This window comes from Rattus norvegicus, chromosome 6, assembly GCF_021556685.1.
Source record: "Rattus norvegicus strain SHRSP/BbbUtx chromosome 6, alternate assembly SHRSP_T2T, whole genome shotgun sequence".
NCBI classification, from domain to species: domain Eukaryota; kingdom Metazoa; phylum Chordata; class Mammalia; order Rodentia; family Muridae; genus Rattus; species Rattus norvegicus.
The window spans coordinates 85985762-86005339 of record NC_141539.1 but is presented as its reverse complement, the minus strand read 5'-3'; the positions used below and the strand labels follow the sequence as shown (position 1 = coordinate 86005339).

At 37.4% G+C, this 19578-nt stretch overlaps 1 protein-coding gene and 1 pseudogene across 2 annotated transcripts in view; one reads left to right on the top strand and one right to left on the bottom strand.

The window, feature by feature from the left end:
• The window catches only part of Lrfn5 (leucine rich repeat and fibronectin type III domain containing 5), a 356747-nt gene that overhangs the window by 151387 nt on the left and 185782 nt on the right, over nucleotides 1-19578 (bottom strand).
• On the top strand, nucleotides 15955-16143 carry U3l1 (small nucleolar RNA U3 like 1; annotated as a pseudogene).

Here is a 19578-nt window from a genome sequence, read left to right as displayed (position 1 = left end):
ATAACAATAGAATCAGAGGAAATTCAAAATATCATCAGATCCTACTACAAAAGTCTATATTTAACAAAACTTGAAAATCTGCAGGATATGGACAATTTCCATAAAGATACCAGGTACCGAAGTCAAATCAGGAACAGATAAACCGTCTAAACAACTCCATAACTCCTAAAGAAATAGAAACAGTCATTAAAAGTCTCCCATCCAAAAAGTGCCCAGGTCCAGTTCAGTTCAACGCAGAATTCTATCAGACCTTCATAGAAGACCTCATACCAATACTATCCAAAATATTCCACAAAATTGAAACAGATGGAGCTCTACCGAATTCCTTCTATGAAGCCACAATTTCTCTTATACCTAAACCACACAAATGCCCAACAAAGAAAGAGAACTTCCGACCAATTTCCCTTATGAATATCAACACAAAAATAAATAAAATTCTTGCAAATCAAGTCCAAAAACATATCTAAGCGATCATCCAACATGATCAAGTAGGCTTCATCCCAGGTATGTAGGGATGGTTTAATATATGGAAAACCATCAACTTAATCCACTATATAAGCAAACTGAAAGATAAAAACCACATGATCATTTCATTAGATGCTGAGAAAGCAATTGACAAAATTCAACACCCCTTCCTGATAAAAGTCCTAGAAAGAACAGGAATTCAAGGCCCATACTTAAACATAGTAAAAGCCATAGACAACAAACCAGTAGCTAACATTAAACTAAATGGAAAGAAACTTGAAGCAATCCCACTAAAATCAGGGATTAGACAAGGCTGCCCACTCTCTCCCTGATTATTCAATATAGTTCTCAATGTTTGGAAGGAAAGAAATCAAAATATCACTATTTGCAGATGATATGGTAGTATATTTAAGTGATCCCAAAGTTCCACCAGAGAACTACTAAACCTGATATACACCTTCGGCAAAGTGGCTGGGTATAAAATTGCCTCAAATAAATCAGTATCCTTGCTCTACACAAAAGTGAAACAAGCTGAGAAAGAAATTAGGGAAAAGACACCCTTCATAATAGTCCCAAATAATATAAAATACCTCGGCGTGACTTTAACCAAGCAAGTGAAATATCTGTTTGACAAGAACTTCAAGCCTCTGAAGAAATTGAAGAAGATCTCAGAAGATGGAAAAGCCTCCTATGCTCATGGATTTGCAGGATTGATATACTAAAAATGGCCATTTTACCAAAAGTGATCTACAGATTCAATGCAATCCCCACCAAAATTCCAATGCAATTCTTCATAGATTTAGACAGATCAATTTGCAAATTCATCTGAAATAACAAAAAACCCAGGATAGCTAAAACTATCCTCAACAATAAAAGGACTTCTGGGGGAAACACTATCCCTGAACTCAAGCAGTATTACAGAGCAATAGTGATAAAACTGTATGGTAATGGTACAGAGACAGGCAGATAGACCAGTGGAAAATAATTGAAGACCCAGAAATGAACCCACACACCTATGGTCACTGGATTTTTGACAAAGGAGCCAAAACCATCAAATGGAAAAAAGATAGCATTTTCAGCAAATGGTGCTGGTTCAACTGGAGGTCAACATGTAGAAGAATGCAGATCGATCCATTTTTATCACCCTGCACAAAGTTTTAGTTCAAGTGGATCAAGGAATCCACATCAAACCAGATCCACTCAAACTAATAGAAGAAAATGTGGGGAAGAATCTCGAACACATGGGCACTGGAGAAAATTTCCTGAATATAACACCAATGGCTTATGCTCTATTATCAAGAATCACAAATTTAATCTCATAAAGTACAAAGCTTTTGCAAGCCAAAGGATGTTGCTGTAAGGACAAAATGGCAACCAAGAGATTGGAAAAAGATCTTTACCAATCTTACAAATGATAGAGGGCTTATATCCAAAACATACGAAGAACTCATGAAGTTAGACTGCAGGGAAAAAAATAACCCTATAAAGGATCCAGCTATACCTCTCTTGGGCATATACCCACAAGATGCCCCAACATATAAAAAAGACACGTGCTCCACTATGTTCATAGCAGCCTTATTTATAATAGCCAGAAGCTCGAAAGAACCCAGATGCCCTTCAACAGAGGAATAGATACAGAAAATGTGGTACATCTACACAATGGAATATTACTCAGTTATCAAAAACAATGCCTTTATGAAATTCATAGACAAATGGTTGGAACTGGAAAATATCATCCTGAGTGTGGTAACCCAATCACAGAAAAACACACATGGTATGCACTCATTAATAAGTGGCTATTAGCCCAAATGCTTGAATTACCCTAGATGCTTAGAACACATGATACTCAAACGGATGATCAAAATGTGAATGCTTCACTCCTTCTTTAAAAGGGGAACAGGAATACCCTTGGCAGGGAATAGAGAAGCAAAGATTAAAACAGAGACTGAAGGAACACCCATTAAGAGCCTGCCCCACATGTGGCCCATACACATACAGCCACCCAATTAGACAAGATGGATGAAGCAAAGAAGTGCAGGCCTACAGGAGCCGGATGTAGATCGCTCCTGAGAGACACAGCCAGAATACAGCAAATACAGAGGCGAATGCCAACAGCAAACCACTGAACTGAGAATAGGTCCCCCGTTGAAGGAATCAGAGAAAGAACTGGAAGAGCTTGAATTGGCTCGAGACCCCATATGAACAACAATGCCAAGCAACCAGAGCTTCCAGGGACTAAGCCACTATCTAAAGACTATACATGGACTGACCCTGAACTCTGACCTCATAGGTAGCAATGAATATCCTAGTAAGATCACCAGTGTAAGGGGAAGCCCTTGGTTCTGCTAAGACTGAACCCCCAGTGAACGTGATTGTTTGGGGGAGTGCAGTAATGGGGGGAGGATGGGGAGGGGAAGACCATGTAGAAGGGGAAGGGAGGGATTGGGGGATGTTTGTCTGGAAAGCGGGAAAGGGAATAACATTTGAAATGTAAATAAGAAATACTCAAGTTAATAAAAAAATGGGGTTCAGGGCTAAACAAAAAATTCACAGCTGAGGAATGTCAAATGACTGAGAAGCACATAAAGAAATGTTCAACATCTTTTGTCATAAGGGAAATGCAAGTCAAAACAACCCTGAGATTCCACCTCACACCAGTCAGAATGGTTTAGATCAAAAAGTCCGGCAACAGCAGATGCTAGCGAGGATGTGGAGAAAGAGGAACACTCCTCCATTGCTGGTGGGATTGCAGACTGGTACAACCATTCTGGAAATCAGTCTGGAGGTTCCTCAGAAAATTGGACATTGCACTACCTGAGGACCCAGTTATACTTCTCTTGGGCATATACCCAAATATGCTCCAACATGTAACAAAGACACATTCTCCACTGTGTTCAAAGCAGACATATTTGTAATAGACAGAAGCTTCAAAGAGCCCAGATGCCCTTCAACTGAGGAATGGATACAGAACATGTGGTACATCTGCACAATGGAATTCTTCCCAGCTATCAAAAATAATGACTATATGGAATTCATAGGCAAATGGATGTAACTGGAAAATATCATCCTGAGTGACGCAATCCAATCACAGAAAAACACACATGGTATGCACTCATTGATAAGTGGATATTAGCCAAAATGCTCTAATTACCCTAGATGCATAGAACATATGAAACTCAAGAAGGATGACCAAAATGCTGATGCTTCACTCCTTCTTTAAAAGGGGAACAAAAATACACTTGGGAGGTTATAGGGAAGCAAAGTTTAGAACAGAGGCTCAAGGAACGCCCATTCAGCGCCTGCCCCACATGTGGCCCATACATATACAGCCTCCAAACTAATTAAGATGGATGAAGCAAAGAAGCGCATGCTGACAGGAACCAGATGTAGATCTGTCCTGAGATACACAGCCACAATACAGTAAATATATAAGCGATTGCCAGCAGCCACCACTGAACTGAGAACGGGACCGCCATTGAAGGAATTGGAGAAAGGAATGAGAGAGCTTGAGGGGACTTGAGAGCCCATATGAACAACAATGCCCACCAACCAGAGCTTCCAGGGACTAAGAAAGACCTGACCCTGGCCTCCAACTGTGTACGTAGTATTAAATAGCCTAGTGTGGGCACCAGTGGAAGGGGAAGCCCTTGGTCCTGCCAAGGCTGGACTCCCAGTGAACGAGATTCTTGGGGAGGGCAGTAATGGGGGGAGATGGGGACAGGAACACCCATATAGGAGGGGGATGGAAGGGGTTAGCAGGATGTTGGCCTGGAAACTGGGAATGGGAATAACATTTGAAATGTAAATAAAAAAACATCCAATTTAATAAAGATGGGGAAAAAAGAAAATGTTCAACAGCCTTAGTCATCAGGGAAATGCAAATAAAATGACCCTAAGATTCTACTTCACACCCGACAGAATGGCTAAGGCCAAAATCTCAGGTGGCATCAGATGCTGATGACGATGTGGAGAAAGAGGAATATTCCTCCAATTGTTGGTGGTATTGCAAGCTGGTACAACCACTCTGGAAAACAGTATAGTGGTTTCTCAGAGAACTGGACATAGTACTTACCTTAGGATGCAGCTATACTACTCCCGGGCATATACACAAAAGATGCTGTAACACATAACAAGGACACATGATCCACTAAGCTCATAGCAGCCTTATTTATAAAGCCAGAATCTGGAAACAGACCTAATGTCCCTCAACAGCGGAATGGATACAGAAAATGTAGTGCATTTACAAAATGGAGTATTACTCAGCAATTAAAAACAATGATTTCAGGAAATTTTTAGGCCAGTGATGGCACTAGAAAATGTCATCCTGAGTGAGGTAACAAAAAAACATGCATGGTACATAATAACTGATAAGTGGATATTAGGCAAGAAGCTAGGAATACAAACAATGCAACTCACAGACCATATGGAACTAAAGAATAAGGAAGACCAACTTGAATATGCTTCAGTCCTAATTTTAAGGGGGAATAAAATAATCACAGGAGGTAGAGGGTTGAAGAGACTTGGGAGGAATACAGAAAGGGGAGGGAAAAGAGTGCAGGATCAGTATGGGAAGAGATGGGGGTAATGTACAGAGGGTCAGGAAAATGAACAGAGTTGTGTAGCAATGGGGATGGAGTAATGATGGTAGCCACCAGAAAGTCCCAGATATCAGGAAATCAAGAGGTTCCTATGGATCAAACAGGGATGAAAGCTGAAATACCCAACAAAGGTGAGACAGTACCTGTAGAGACCATATCCAGAGGTTAAGCACTGCCCCAAGTTGAGGCCAAATCATCTCCAAAATTTTAACCCAGAATTGATTCTGTCTAAAGAAAATACAGGGACAAAAAGTGAAACAGAGACTGAAGGAAAGGTTATCCATAAACTGTCCCACCTGGGGATCCATCCTATCTTCAGACAACAAACCCAGACACTTGCTGGAGCCCAAAAATGCTTGCTGACTAGAGCCTGATATAACTGTCTCCTTAGAGTCTCTACCAGAGCCAAACCAACACAGATGGGGATCCTTGGAGCTAGCCATTGGACAGAGCATAGGAACCCCAAGGGGAGAGTTATGCGAAGGACTGAAGGAGCTGAAGGGTTTGCAAACCCATAGGAAGAACAACAATATCAACCAATCAGACCATCCCCTCCAAATACCCAGAGTCCAAACCACCAACCAAAGAGTATACATGGAGGGACCCATGGCTCTACCTGCATATGTAGCTGAGAATGGACTTATCTGGCATCAGTGGGAGGGGAGGCACTTCGTAGTATGAAGGCTCAATGTCCTAGTATAGGAGAATGCTAAGGAGGTGAGGTGGGAGTGGGGACATGGGGGAGCACCCTCATAGAAACAGGGGGAGTGGGATGTGATAGGAGGTTGGGGGAAGGGAAGCTAGAAAAGGGGATAACATTTGAAATGCAAATAAATAAAAATATCAAATTAAAAAAGAAAAGAAATAATTTGTGAGTAAACTAATAGAACTAGAAAACATTATGTTAAGATAACCTAAACAAAGGGAGACAAGCTCTGCATGTTCTTTCTTAGCTGTGGTTCCTAGCTTTAAATATTCAGCTGTAATTTTTCAACCCAGAGTTTGTACAGAACCAAGAAGAGTGAAAAGAGACCACGGCGGTGGTATAGATAGAGGAATAGCGAGACACATGTAACAGGAAGAGGAAATGTGAAAACTGGGAAATGGAGATTTAATTAAAGTATAAAGAGATCATTGCAGACAGAGAAGAGGGAAAAATAAATGTCTTAAATGAAAGTGAAGTTACTTAAAAGTTCCTGAGAACGATTAACTTCACTTGGTAGTGTTAAAGAAGTGACCTTTCATGTTAGAAATGCAATACTGTGATGATAATGTAACAGATTATTATTATTTATCTTGTAACTTAGAGATAGAGTATTTATATGTTATGATTGCATATTGTTGATCCAAGTTAATCTCTAGCAGTAAAGATTGTCCTTCTCTCACCCGAAGTGCCGGTGGTCATGTATGGTCTTCACTGACAACATATCAGAAATGGTCCTATGTGAGCATATTCATACCAATGTTATATTTAGTACTCTTGAATGAACTGATAATTCAAAACAATAAAATGCACAGAATTTGTGATGCAAATACATATTTTCTAGTAAACAGTTGCAGTGACATTTTTGGATGTATTTATGTGACCTAATCAGCAATAAAAGATAATAAAATATACAACACTTACAAAGTGAGTATTTATATTCTAACAGGTATAATATTATAAGATACTTTTATCTATTTATGAGACTAAAGCAGTGGTAATCAATAAAGAGGGTAATGAGCTAATGAACACAATTCCTGATGGATTTGACATGATTTTGAAGACCATTCACATTAATCATTTACTTCCAAAAGAATACAATTTTTTGGACATTACTGGACAGCAAATGAAAAATGAGACTTTTTTTCAATGATACCTTTTATTTAAGAACCCAACAGTAGTTCCTTGGTTGAAAGGTAAAAGCAAAATTTTTTCTAACATTTTCAGGACAGCATCACTACCAAATAAAGAAGGTTCACAAACAAAATCAGATATTTATCAACAACAAACCTGAAAGGTATCTTCTGACATTAAGAGGGAATGTTACAAATGTGAGTTATTTGTAACAAAAGGGAACAATATATTTATTTTGGTCATGGAGTGTTTTAATCTAATACATGTGACAGCAATATTTGGAGAATGTTAAATAAAAAAGTCACTCTGACAAGGTATATAATGTGAGAAATGCCACCAATGCCACTTAATATTATTTTATTAGAGGATAGAACTAAACAAACAAGCAAATCTACTAGTTTATGAAATAAGCACTTTTATCTAAATCTGCTGCTGATTATCATCTCAAGACCCAAAAAGAATATGCATGATTGAGCCATAGTTCACCTTACTTCCAAATGATTGATACCATATATATTTCATAATATATGTATCATTGAGAATCTAAGCTAGAATTTCAAGGAAGTTTGAATGACTTCAAATATAATAATTTTGAATTATTTTGAAATAATAATCAAATAATCAAATCAAGGTACATGCATATGATGCATCTCAAATGGTAATTTATTTGGAAGTCTTTCAATTTCAAATGATATAGAAAGTTTTCCATCTGAGTAAGGAAAAACAATATGAATTAAATAAGAATTACTAAGAATTGAATAGGATGGAAATATTATGAAGACTTATTTTCAAATCAAGAACAAGTCTATTCTCTGATGTAGTTACTACATACCTTGACATATGACCAAAGGATCCAAAAATACTTGCTCAGACATTTCATTTCTGCCCTATTCACAATAGCAGAAAAGAAAAGTGACCTAAATGTCTTTACCCAATGAATTGATAATGAAAATGTGGTACATACACAAAATGGAATACTATTCAGCTGTAAAAAAGAAAATAAAATCATGAAGTTTAGAGGAAAACCCACTGTATTCGAAATTATATTGATTGATATAGCCCAGACACAGAAAGACAGACTTTACATGTTCTTTTTTTTTCTCCCCACCAAAGGCTTATTTTTTTATTGTATATTTTTATTTGCATTTCAAATGTAATTCCCTTTCCAGGTTAGGAGTCCATAACCCCCTTTCCCATCCCCCTCCCTCCTTATATAAGGGTGTTTCCCCTCCCTAGCCACACCCCCTTCCTGCCTCCCTACCTTGACATTCCCCTACAACAGTGTGGGTGTCCAGCTGTCACTCCTAATTCTGAAACTTCAGATATGAGTGTAGCTTCCACGTCTCATCAAAGAGACTCTTTCCTCCAGCAGATGAAGCTTACACAAAGTTACAACTAGTCATAATACAGAAATCAGTGTATAGTGGGGATTCCAGCCATAATGAACAAGTCTACATCACATGTTATTTTTTTCTGGGACTACCAAGATGGGCACCAAGCCTAAAGTAAGGAGTCATCCATGAGTCCATACACACACAAACAACAAAGATATACTCAGGATTATGTGTTTTATATATTTATGAAAATATATACTAAATATATATATACACATATATAATCACATCTACAAAATAATGCCAATAAATTGGGAAGAGACAAAGAAGAATTGGAGGGAGGAAAAAAGATTTTTGAAATTCTATGCAATATAATTTTTGTAAGTTAATAGTTATAAAATTATATTGTAATTAAAATGTATTTAATATATGAATCTATTAATGCACATGAAAAATAAAAAGTTTAATTAACATCAGGTATAAATTTATAACATGTTTTAGAATTTTGGAAGAAAACTTCGAACTCAACACCCCTTCATGTTAAAAATATTGAAAAGATAAGGAATTCAGGGCCCATACCTAAACATAATAAAATTAATTTACTGCAAACAAAACAGCCACTATCAAATAAAATGGAAAGCTATTTGAAACAATCCCACTAAAATCAGGGACAAGACAAGGATGCCCACTCTTTCCATATCTATTCAATATAGTACTTGAAGTGCTAGCTTGAACAAGAAGACGACCAAAAGATAACAAGGGGATAGAACCTGGTAAAGAGTAATTAAAGGCATCACTATTTGAAGATGCTATAATAGTATATATAAGCAAACTCAAAAATTCTAACAGAGAACATCATCAGCTTATAAACAACTACAGCAAAGTAGATGGATATAAAATTAACTCAAATAAATCAGTAGCCTTCCACTATACAAATGATAAACAGTTTGAGAAATAAAATAGGGAAACAATTACATTCACAATAGCTACAGGTAATATAAAATATCTTGGGGTAAATCTAGCCAAACGAGTGAAAGATCAGTATAAGAACTTCAGATCTCTGAAGAAAGAAATCAAAGAAGATCTCAGAGAGATATCCAATGATCATGGGTTGGCAGAATTAACATTATAAAAATAGATATCCTAGCAAAGACAATCTACAGAGTCAATACAATCCCCATCAAAAGTCTAACACAATACTTCAAGGACATGGAAAGAGAAATTCTCAAATTCCTCTGGAAAGACAAACAACCCTAGAATAGCAAAAACAATTCTTAACAATAAAAGAACGGCTGAGGGAATCACCATCCCTGATCTCAAGCTATACTACAGGGCAATAGTGATAAAAACTGCATAGTATTGGTACAGAGACAGACAGGTTGATCTACAAAATTGAATTGAAGACCCAGAAATAAAACCATATACTTATGCACACTTGATCTTTGACAAAGAAGCCAAAAATATACAATGGAAAAAAGAAAGCATCTTCAATAAGTGGTGCTGGTCTAACTGGATGTCTGTATGTAGAAAAATGAAAATAGATCCATATTTATCACCATGCACAAAGCTCAAGACCAAGTGGATCAAGGACCTCAGCATAAAGCCAGATACATTAAATCTAATAGAAGAGAAATTTGGAAAGAAGCTTGAACTCACTGGCATAGGGGGAAATTTTCTAAACAAAATTCCAATGGCTCACACTCTAAGATCAACAATTGCTAAATGGGACCTCAGGAAACTGGAAAGATTCTGTAAGGCAAAGGACATAGTCAATAAGACAAATAGGCAACCTAGAGATTGGGGGAAAAATCTTCACTAAAACACACATCTGAGAGACGTCTAATGTCCAAAATATATAAAAAACTCAAGAAGCTAACCACTGCAAAACCAAGCAATTCAATCAAAAAATGGGGTATAAAACTAAACCTAAAATTCACAACAGAGGAATCTCCAATGGCTGAGGAGCAGTAAAGAAATGTTCAAAGTACTTAATGATCAGAGAAGTGCGAATCAAAACTATACTGAGATTCTACCGTACACCACCCAGAAAGGCTAAGATCAAAACCTCAGGTGACAGCGGACTCTGATGAGGATATGGAGAAAGAAGAATACTTCTCTATTGCTGGTGGGATTGCAAACTGGTACAACCACTCTGGAAATCAATTTGGAAGTTCATCAGAAAATTTGAAATAGACCTACATAAAGACCCAGAAATACCACTCTTGGGGTTATAGCCAAAAGATGCCCCAACATTCCACAGGGGCACGTATGTGTCCCACCATGTTCATAGCAGCTTATTTGTGATAGTCAGAAGCTAGAAACAACTCAAATGTCCCACTACAGAAGAATGGATACAGAAAATATGGTTCATTTTAACAACAGAATACTACTCAGCTATTAAGAACTACCCATCCTGAGTTTTGCAGGAAAATGGATGGAACTAGAAAATATCATCCTCAGTGAGGTAACTCTGATCCAAAAGAACATGCAAGGTATGTTCTCACTAATACATGGATATTAGTCATACACACACACACACACACACACACACACACACACACACACACACACACACACGAATGTAGTACAGAATACCCAAGATATAGTCCACAAAACTCAAAATGGTCAACAAACTGAAGTGCCCTAGCGAGGATGCCTCTGTCCTACTTAGGAAGGAGAATAAAGCAACCAAAAGGCAGGAGGGATGGAGGGACAGTGGAGAGAAAGGTGACTGGAGTAGAGGGAGAGGTGAACATGATCTAGTATTGGGTGGGACTGTACCCTTGAGAGCCAGCAGAAAGAATGGAAACAGGCGAACTCAGGAGGAAGGAGTTTGGAAGGACCTCAAGAATGTATTGGAGTTCTGGAAAGTGAATCAAAAGGGAAGCCCCTAGATGAAATTCCCTACAGTGGGGAGCGGGAAATTGTTGAGCCCACCACCAGAAGAAAGACGGAATAAAATGAGGGTCCGGGTTGGGTCTGGGTTGCTATCCCATAGTCAAAACTCTGACCTATAGTTCTTCCTCTCTGAAAGAAGTGCAGGGATGGAGTTGGAGAGGAACCTGAGGAAAAGAAAGTCCAGCGACAGGTCAAGGGGAGACCCCAAACCCTGACACCATTACTGATGCTATCTGGGACTCACAAAATGGGACCTATCATGACTGCCCTCCGAAATATCCAACGAGCAGATGAATGAGTCAGTTACAGATATTTGCTGACACCTCTGGTTGAATTAGGGAAAAACTGGAGGAAGTTGAGGAGGAGAGCAACCCTGTAGGAGGACCAGCAGTCTCAATTAATCTGGATCCCCAAATTGATCAGACACTGGATCATCCCCTGGCTACATAAACCAGCTGAGATATGGCCCCCAACACATATACAGCAGAGTACTCCTCGGTCTCTGTTTAGTCAGAGAAGATGCACCTAACCCAGTCTCTCAAGAGACTGGAGAGCCAAGGAAGTTAGAGGTAAGTGGGTGGGGACATCCATGTGGAGACTGGGGGTTGGGAGAATGGGGAGGAGGTATGGGATGTGGTGGAACAGTCGGAGGGTGGACCATGGACCTGGAGGGGAATAAAATCTGTAGTGTATACATACATACATACATACATACATACATACATACATACATACATACATTAAAAAATCAAAAATACATTTAAAACTTAACAGCTTAGGAGATGTGTTTTTGTTTTTAAGGTAGAAATTTGGTTAATATGTAAAAGTCCTTTGTTCTGAAACCTTCACATGCTCTTGGTCAAAAGAGACATTTTTAATAATAGACAAGGGATAAGCTGTATTTTCAATGGTACAGCATTTTGCCTAACATCAAATACAACCACCTAAATAAGAGAGCAAATGGATACAGAAAATGTGGTTCTGTTAAAACAGAAAATTTAACATTGTTTTTTATTATGTTTTCTCTCTTCACATTAACCTCCTCCTTCTTTTCCCCACATTTTGTACATATGAGTTTTGCTGTGTGTGTGTGTGTGTGTGTGTGTGTGTGTGTGTGTGTGTGTCTGTCTGTCTGTCTGTCTGTCTGCCTGTCTGTCTGTTTATCTGTCTGTCTTTGTTGGTATATGTGTGCACACACATGCTTGCACATGCTCTAGCTCAAGCAATGAATGTTTCTAAAAGAGACAGCTTTAAAACCTGGCTTTAATTATCAATGAAAACATAGAGAGAATTGATAAGACAAGGATAGGGACTTTGAGAAGTTGGATGCGAGTTGAGAGCAGGCTGATGGCAAATGATGATGATGGGAATGCCTCTGCTGGATCTCCACATAGAAATAAGGACCTAGGGTTCTTTTCCGGGCTTACTTTTCATTTTCTCTGGAAGTCAGGAAATATGAGAAACCTTCTCTCTTTAGAATACTGCATATTGCTTTCAGACAAATAAAGGAAAGATAGAGTCCCTTTTTGTAACTTCTTTCCAATTACCCTAAGGTCAAAATAATCACTTTCTCAAAAAGGGATAGTTTGGAGCACCATGTTCTGTTCTCCAATAACTGAGAAAAATCTATCACCATCAAACACTACAAAAAATTAAGATGACTATGAGAGATAATGAGCAGTATTATTTTATGTATAACTGGATTCTCAGAATTACCTTTATATAGCAGGGAATTCAATTTTCAGAAGTACATCTCTTAACCCTGGCACACTAAATTTTTAACATAGAGTTTTTCTAGGGAAGCCATAATAAAATGCAATTTACTAAGCGGCTTAAATGAAGTAGCTGTATTTTCTCTTTTTCTGAATGAAGTTCGAAATGAGTTCAATTTAATTGTGTGTGAGGGTTATCTCTCTGCTAGCAAGTAGCTGACTGTTCTCTACATCTTTATTGGTTGAGGATGCAGATAGGTAGGTAGGTAGGTAGATAGATAGATAGGTAGATAGATAGATAGATAGATAGATAGATAGATAGATAGATAGATAGATAGGTAGGTAGGTAGGTAGGTAGATAGATAGATAGATAGATAGATAGATAGATAGATAGATAGATAGATAGGGAGAGATTATGATTTTTATTCTTATAAGACACTGTGGTTAGGACAAAACGGCAACCAACAGATTGGGAAAAGATCTTTACCAATCCTACAACAGATAGAGGCCTTATATCCAAAATATACAAAGAACTCAAGAAGTTAGACCGCAGGGAAACAAATAACCCTATTAAAAAATGGGGTTCAGAGCTAAACAAAGAATTCACAGCTGAGGAATGCCGAATGGCCGAGAAACACCTAAAGAAATGTTCAACATCTTTAGTCATAAGGGAAATGCAAATCAAAACAACCCTGAGATTTCACCTCATACCAGTGAGAATGGCTAAGATCAAAAACTCAGGTGACAGCAGATGCTGGCGAGGATGTGGAGAAAGAGGAACACTCCTCCATTGTTGGTAGGATTGCAGACTGGTAAAACCATTCTGGAAATCAGTCTGGAGGTTCCTCAGAAAATTGGACATTGAACTGCCTGAGGATCCAGCTATACCTCTCTTGGGCATATACCCAAAAGATGCCTCAACATATAAAAGAGACACGTGCTCCACTATGTTCATCGCAGCCTTATTTATAATAGCCAGAAACTGGAAAGAACCCAGATGCCCTTCAACAGAGGAATGGATACAGAAAATGTGGTACATCTACACAATGGAATATTACTCAGCTATCAAAAACAACGAGTTTATGAAATTCGTAGGCAAATGGTTGGAACTGGAAAATATCATCCTGAGTGAGCTAACCCAATCACAGAAAGACATACATGGTATGCACTCATTGATAAGTGGCTATTAGCCCAAATGCTTGAATTACCCTAGATCCCTAGAACAAACGAAACTCAAAACGGATGATCAAAATGTGAATGCTTCACTCCTTCTTTAAATGAGGAAAAAGAATACCCTTGGCAGGGAAGGGAGAGGCAAAGATTAAAACAGAGACTGAAGGAACACCCCTTCAGAGCCTGCCCCACATGTGGCCCATACATATACAGCCACCCAATTAGACAAGATGGATGAAGCAAAGAAGTGCAGACCGACAGGAGCCGGATGTAGATCTCTCCTGAGAGACACAGCCAGAATACAGCAAATACAGAGGCGAATGCCAGCAGCAAACCACTGAACTGAGAATAGGTCCCCTATTGAAGGAATCAGAGAAAGAACTGGAAGAGTTTGAAGGGGCTCGAGACCCCAAAAGTACAACAATGCCAAGCAATCAGAGCTTCCAGGGACTAAGCCACTACCTAAAGACTATACATGGACTGACCCTGGACTCTGACCCCATAGGTAGCAATGAATATCCTAGTAAGAGCACCAGTGGAAGGGGAAGCCCTGGGTCCTGCTAAGACTGAACCCCCAGTGAACTAGTCTATGGGGGGAGGGCGGCAATGGGGGGAGGGTTGGGAGGGGAACACCCATAAGGAAGGGGAGGGGGGAGGGGGATGTTTGCCCGGAAACCGGGAAAGGGAATAACACTCGAAATGTATATAAGAAATACTCAAGTTAATAAAAAAAAATTAAAAAAAGAATATTAATCCATTTCCCAAAGCACCATTCTCATGAACTCATTATTTCACTTATTAAATATCTTATCTCTAAACAACATTGCACTCTGGGGTTGGGATTCTCTAGAGAAATTTTAATCCAGCAACATGGAGTAAAACATGCCCTCAGTACACATCTTTAATCTCTAACAATGAAAGTATAGGCAGATGCCAGCAGCAAACCACTGAACTGAGAACGGGACCCCCGTTGAAGGAATCAGAGAAAGGACTGGAAGAGCTTGAAGGGGCTCGAGACCCCATATGTACAACAATGCCAAGCAACCAGAGCTTCCAGGGACTAAGCCACTACCTAAAGACTATACATGGACTGACCCTGGACTCTGACCTCATAGGTAGCAATGAATAACTAGGGTAAGAGCACCAGTGGAAGGGGAAGCCCTGGGTCCTGTTAAGACTGAACCCCCCGTGAACGTGATTGTTGGGGGGAGGGTGGTAATGGGGGGAGGATGGGAAGGGGAAGAACATGTAGAAGGGGAAGGGGGGTTAGGGGGATGTTGGCCCAGAAACCAGGAAGTGGAATAACAATTGAAATGTAAATAAGAAATACTCAAGTTAATAAAGATTAAAAAAAAAAAAAGTAAAGTTAGTTCCTAGAAGGAAGCAGGCATGTGTGAAAGTGACATTTAATTGAGTTGACAAATCGAAGATTTGACAGAATGAGTTAGAGATAGGATCCACCCAAATCACACATAAACAGCTCTTAAGCCGCTACTTAATAGCAGCAAGAGAGAAATGAGCCAAGAAAAATCAGATTGAATTAGTCATCTTGGAAGGTTAAATTATATGGATGCTAGAATCTTCCAGGCCTAGACCTAGGGATATATAGTACAGAGAAGTATATACCCTGGGACAACCAAAGTTGGATATTTGCAAAGCTTATGTACACCTTTCATTTAGTCACTTCTTCTGAGGAAATAAAAGCAACATTTATAGGATACTGCAATATAATACAAGTTAGGCTACTTAGATATAACTGTCTAAAATCACACACAAGCCTGGGATGGGTGTGGTAGACACAGTCTAAAAATAACAACTTTATAAGTATTCAAAGCAAAACCAGATTGTTGAAATGAGCAAACAATAAAATATTCATGATTTTATAATTCACAATAGTCATTAAGGCAAAAATAAGAGTGTTCTGCTTCCAGTTATAATAGCACAAAATTGCTAGAGAAGTTTCTCTGACTGTGTAGAGCACCTGAAACCACGACGAGGAGATGTAGCGTTCTCTCCCGAGCATGAAGCCGGCTTTTAGTGTTGCTTCCTGCAACTGCTATTGGCCATTGATGATCGTTCTCGATCCTCTCTGAGGTTCGAGAGGGAGAGAACGCAGTCTGAGTGGAAAAAATATAATAATGGCACAAAATGAACCAGTATTTCCTATCTTGCTTTTTAAACAACTAAAAAATTAGAAAATATAACACAACCCTTTCATAGCTTGATATCATGGAATATGAAACTGCAAATTAAAAGACAGGCAACAGATTCTCATTGAAGCTGTATCTAGAGAAATTTTTCATTTTTTTCAACAACACAGGAAGGATGACACAAAGTGACAGAGTAGCTTTGAAAGAACACAGAACATAGAAAATAGGAAGCTTAGAGTTCTAAACTATATTTTCAGGCATGAAGGTACACGCAGAGGAAAATTTACCAGAATTTAATTTTCATTCAAATCATTATGGATGTTTTTTTGCTAAAAATAGCCAAGACCATTGTACTAGAAGTAGAGATGACTTGACAAAAGGTGGAAACATGATCACCAATAGGATAGAAGTGACCAAGGGAAAGTTCCACAGTTCAAAATTATATAATCAGAATGAATAGCACAAAAGATAGAATTTAACCTAGATTAGACATGATGAAAGTAATGTTTTAAGACAATAGAAGAGTAGCAATTAAAGTGATCTAAAATGAGATGCTTAGAGAAAAAGGACAGTAAGATTAAATGATCAAAATCATAGGTGCTTGTCAGTGTGATGTGGGACTATTAAAGAATCTAACTTGGAACAATATTTATAAGAGGATGAACTAAAACTGATTTTGAAGCATTAGTGGCTTCAGTAGATCAAAGCGAATTTTAATATAATCATAAATCAAAAGATGGAAAACTGAAGTTTAACAAATCTTCAGTGAAATATTTATAAAAGAACAAAAATAAAGGCACAGCATAAACCTTTTTTACATAATGATTGAATAGGAATAATGTCAACAAAAGGAAAAATACATATACATACCATTATATATGCTTTAAGTCAAAAAAAGAATGGAAGGGTCTCAGGCACCACATAAAAAGGAAGGCATTGAAGAGGCATGTCAAAGGGGATCTCTACACATAATTTTAAAAGGACTATGTATTTTTAAACAAAAATGGCAATGAAATATATGGATTTGCATTTTAAAAGACAGGGACAGGATTCCTGAAGTTGATTGGCAACCAGTCTAAGTTATGGCTGTGCTTCAGGACAAGGACAGTCACTGTATCAAAGGATGAGGACACTGTTACTTATGGTATGTGACCCTACAGTTACCACATATGCATGCTTACACATGTACACACACACACACACACACACACACAGCACCCCACACATACTACATACACACCAAATACACACACACATATGAATACCACAAACACACACACTATACACACCACTCACAAAGACACATATACATATACAACATACATACACACACATACATACATACACATACAGAGAGAGAGAGAGAGAGAGAGAGAGAGAGAGAGAGAGAGAGAGAGAGAAGCAAAAACATTGAAACTAGAGAAATCTCAAATCTCATTATAAGGCGAGCAAAAAACAAACATGAGAAAAAATTTGGTCTTCCATTAAAAAATTTAACTTCCATTAAAAAATATTTTTAAAAAACACATATGTTTAACTAGTTGAACATAATTCTTCACCTTAAATATTTCTATACACAAAATATGTTTGAATATATAAACAAGATACATGTTTTGATGATATTCACCTTCCTCCCCCAATTTTTCCCATATCAACCCTCCCTGTTCTCATATAGCCACATATAGTTGATGATGTAAACTCTGTTTTGCATCACTTATCCATGAAGTGTTATTATGCTAAGCATCCTCATTAACTTGTGGATAATTGTCGTATCTTAATAAAATCAAAAGGCCTTTAATTATGAAAAAAAAAAAAACAAGATACATGAAAAGTCAAGAAGAGAAAGAATTCAAAGTTACAAAGCAATAATGCCAATAAGATAGTTTGGGCTTTTGCAATTATCATGCACAATGTGCAAGATAACTAGAATTAATTACAAAAATTAATTAATTCTAAATAATTAATTAATTGAGAAATTGGTGATATAAGAAGGGAATTAAATGAAAAAATAAAGGAATGCCTTCTATTGAATCAACTCAAAATGGCCATAGACATAATTTTTAAACATGAACATATGAAGATAAAAACAGTTTATTGAAATAAATGATTCAGATAAGGAAAATAAACAAAACATATTATTATATGAGAACTGAGAAACAATATTGAAAGTAAATATTTTGCAAATGAAATGATATAAAAAAGAGAGAACAAGAAATATGTGTCAGAGATATTTTTAATTTTAAAACAAACACTGAATGAAAGATGCTGTACATTCAGAAATCTTCACAATCATGACTGTCAAGTGGAAATGAAGTATTGCCTATAGAAATCAATATTCAAATTATAGGGACCCTGAAAGACAAAAATGTTGAAGGAAACCAGACCATGAAATGCATTTTAAATAAGAGCAAGTGTTAGGCTTTCATCAGGAATGAGAGAAAAACAAATTAAAGAAAATTTCTTTAAATCATTGGATGTGGCAGACTTGCCTTCTCCTAAATCCAGATGAAGGGTATAAAGATATAATTTGTTACTAGATGCATGCCTAGGGTATAGGAAGCTCTATAATTATTCACTGAGTTTATAAGAACAAACAAAGGTAAACAGATATATAAAATATCAGATCACCTTAGTAAATATGTAAAATTCTCATATAGTAACATATTTAACAATGAGTCTATATAAGTATATATGCTCTCACTCAGAATATATTCCATGCATAAAAAGCTAGCATGAACAATGAAAAAAAACATGACATATTATAAGATCAGGCAAGGTTTATATATGTTAGTTATAACTGTATCCTTATGATGTAAAATGAAAAGAAAATATGTTATTGTATGTTTGAGACCATTATTAAACTTTGGGCTTTTAAGAAAAATAAGGTAATCATAAATATTGAAGGGCAAATAATCATGAGACTGGTCTACTGAGTGAAGGCTGAATATCTTTTCACATTGAACTTTCTAAGATGGACACGGGTTTCATAAATCTTTATATATATATATATATATATATATGTGTGTGTGTGTGTGTGTGTGTGTGTGTGTGTGTGTGTGTGTGTACAGCAATAAAAGAAGAACCCTGAAGGATTTTCCAAGGCATAAACTCTCAAAAATAAGAATAGACAGGAATGTATGGAGGAATAAGACAAAGAGACAAAACAAGGCATTTCATATACAAATAAATTATGGAAAGCACTATTAAGTTTGGAAAGTTACACCATTGAAGAAAAATAAATTCCAACAATTGGAAAACTGATAAGAATAGCCTATTCTTAGCACCCAACTTTCTAATTGCTAAAGAAAACACATGCTTTCCTGAAATTCTATTCAGTCAAGAAGTATATTCATATATGTAATGACTCATTAAATATTTCCTATTAATATAGTTGAGCAAATGCCCTTGTGG